The sequence below is a fragment of the Raphanus sativus genome, unplaced genomic scaffold (assembly GCF_000801105.2).
Source record: "Raphanus sativus cultivar WK10039 unplaced genomic scaffold, ASM80110v3 Scaffold3766, whole genome shotgun sequence".
Lineage (NCBI taxonomy): Eukaryota > Viridiplantae > Streptophyta > Magnoliopsida > Brassicales > Brassicaceae > Raphanus > Raphanus sativus.
Genome location: NW_026619070.1, coordinates 2,447 through 5,886, shown reverse-complemented (window position 1 = coordinate 5,886; position 3,440 = coordinate 2,447). Strand labels below are relative to the sequence as shown.

Here is a 3,440-nt window from a genome sequence, read left to right as displayed (position 1 = left end):
AATAATGAGTACTCGAACCTTTTCAAAAGGCTGTGAAAAGTATCTATTGTGCATTCTATATTTTCTGACGCCATTTGAAAAGTGTAGAATCAATGGCAACTGAAGATGGCATTTAGTCCTTACTCCTTCTCTTCTTCTTCTTTCTTTTTCTTCTTTGACAACTGAAAATCGCTTTTGGTCCTTACTCCTCTTCTTCTTCTTATTATTATTCTTCTTTCTTCTTCTTCTTTTTCTTCTCCGAGACTGATTTTTCTTGAAAGTAGCTGCAGACAGAGGACCGTCTACTATCCCAATGTCAAAATCTACATGTGTACTTTTGTTAATAGGCAATCAACATGATGTTTATTTGTTACGATTTGAATCTTAAAAGGTAACAATGCTTATAATCAACGGTGAAACAAGTTCTTATTGAGTATAAGTAAGAGAGTCTCTACAATCTTCTAACTCATCATTTCCCGCTCTCCCCAATCCCATGACTCAATTGCTCGATGAAACCTTTTCCCCAATCCTCTCACGTGATTATAAAGCTAAAGATTAGTTAAACCATAGTTATTTTTAGAATAACCTCACTTAACAAAGGTTACTTGGCCACCTGTAGTCAGCATCCTTATCCATTCAAACCTCCAAATTCATCGCTTGTATCAGATTCCTGGAAAGTATTACAGTAGTTACTACCCTTTACACATAAAGACCGATATTGACATGAACATATCAGTGTAGACGTACAATCAAAGCTAACACAAACGATAATACATATTGCAGCCCCAAATGAATAATAAATACAGTGTATTTGTGTAACTCAGGGAACATTTAGAACTTAGCCTCTCTTAGTGAAATCAAGGAAGCTCGGCTGCCCGTTTGTGCTCATCTGCTGGTTCTTGTTGCTCCCGAGCTGATTCATTGTGGACTGCTGAGATGAGAATTGAGTACAGTTGTATGAATTTGCGTTCCCTTGAGAAATTTCTCTAGCCGCTATCCTGAGTCGGTTCAATTCCTCTCGCAGCGCTTCATTCAAAGCTGCAGGACATTATCATTTATGTATCAAACCTTCGTTTTAAAATTATATATATGATGAGAGCTGCGCTTTCAATAATGGCTTACCATCCCTAAGTTCAGCCTGTTGCTGCAATGCTTGCAGCCGCATCTTGAGGTGTTTATTTTCAGTGGTCAGGTCTGATGTTCCTCTCTGCACAGTACACACCAATATTAGAAGGGATGCACAAGTGCGCAAACAAACAAAACATGCTATCCAGACAATAAATAGTGTATGGTTTAAATTTAACATAAGGAATAACAGAAAATTGCTGTGCAGTAGCATGTATACCAATAAGAACCAGTAAACGATACTTCAATTATAGATCATGAATTACGGTCAAGAAGACAACAACAAAATTGTAGAGCTCTCTCAACTAATTTGTTTTCTCTCTTCCTTATTCTATGGCCCTTATCATAGACTTGTTCGGAGTAACAAACATATCTCTAAACACCAAGAAGCAGTCTTAAACACATAAGAATATAGACCTCAGTTACAAGTTGAAAGCTACTAAACCAGAAGGCAATATTATCCACCATCAACATGTATATAGATGGCATGAAGGATGTCACCCTTGACCAAGTCATGGTAAAGATATACCTGCACCATGGTGACTTGGGCAGAGAGTGTAGTTGCTTCGTTCTGAAGTGTGTGTACTTTCTTCTCCAGCTCACCAGTATACCTAATCTTCCTCTCCTTTGACCTAGCCGCCGATTGTCTATTTGCTAGAATCCTATCAAAGAATCATCCCCGAAGACTATGAATAATATTTGAAAGAATTAAAAAAAAAAAAAAAACTAATATCTGAGGAAACATATACCGTTTAGCTCTTTTGGGATCAAGCAAAGCAAAGCAAGCTCAGCAAGTCTGTCACTAGCCATACCCATATTCTTCTTCCCACCGTCTTTGCAATTCACAGCGGCGAGAATCGATTCCATGTTAAAGGAACCCGAACTCGAAGCTCCGTCCATCGAATTACTCCGATGATGACCTTTCCTCTCTCCTGAGCTTGATGTAGGTCGGGCGAATTGATTATCCTCAGTCGCTGTTAGATCGTCGAAGAAGAAATCGGAATCGGAATCAACTGAGAAGCTTCGAACGTGACGGCCATGGGGAAGAGGAATCGGTGGTGGAGCACCGTTGGATGAGGAGGTTTCTTCGGGAGGAGGAGAATCGACGGACATCATCGGAGAAGGTTGTGGTTGTGGAGCGTTGAGGAAATCGAGAGAAGAGAAAGCTACTACATCGGAAGGGTCGAATAGGAGGAGCTCGTTGATTGATTCGGTGGAGAAGAAAGTGTCGGAGCGAGCTCGACGGTGGTGAGAGGTACGCTGACGTGGAGCTTCTGGCATACGTTCTATTTCGCTTAGGATCGATGATTGGTTGGCCCTACGCGACGGCTCCATCGGTTTCGAAATCTTTTTTTTTCCCCACCGGCGGAGAGGTTTTGGTGGGTGACTGTTTCAGTAGTTTACTTACCGACGATATTACGTTCAAGCTTTCAAGCTTACTTGAGGAAGAAGAAGGAGGATAATATCAACGTATTTTCTTATTGATATAAATGGATAATTAAGTTATATATAGACAGCTGTACAAGTGAAATAACCAAGCTAACTAAAACAAAATCACTAAACCAGAACAAACCGGGTACTATAAACCAATAGGCCCCCTCAAGATGAGCATCCAAAAATGTTAAGTAAGCTCATCTTGGAGATAAGGTGATTGAACTGATGCGGAAACAAAGGTTTAGTCATGATATCGGCCACTTGATCAGCTGTTCTAACATGAAGAGTCCGTAAAACTTTCTGATCAAGCCAATCCCGAACTAGATGGCAATAATTCTCAATATGTTTAGTTCGTTCATGGAATACCGGATTGGTGGCGATGTATATAGCTGCAGTAATATCTGAGAACAACACCGGAGTATGAACACGAGGCACCTGCAAGTCATTCATCAACTTAATAAGCCAAATCATCTCCTTTGAGGCCTGAGACAGAGCACGGTACTCTGCTTCTGCAGACGAGAATGACACTATGTCTTGTTTGTTTGATCTCCAAGAAACCATAGAATCACCAAGGAACATTGAAATGCCAGTTGTTGATCTCCTGCTATCTCGACAAGAAGACCAATCAGCGTCTGCAAATCCCTTCAACGTCAGATCTGAAGTAGCATAATAAAACAACCCTTGCCCCACAGTGCCTTTTAGATACTGTAAAACTCTATGAGCCGCAGTGAGATGAGGAGTTCTTGGAGCAGAAGAGTATTGACATAACTTATTAACGGCATAAGTAATGTCTGGCCGAGTAATTGTCAAATACATCAATCTGCCAACAAGACTTCTATAACGTTCAGGTTCTTCAATCAATTCACCGTCCTTCATAGCCAAGTGTAGATTAGGAACCATAG

The 3,440-nt window shown here is 40.5% G+C and overlaps 1 pseudogene; it reads right to left on the bottom strand.

Moving 5' to 3' along the window:
• Nucleotides 1-377: 377 nt before the first annotated feature.
• Nucleotides 378-2,585, bottom strand: LOC108806061 (transcription factor VIP1-like; annotated as a pseudogene).
• Between the last annotated feature and the right edge of the window lie 855 nt (nt 2,586-3,440).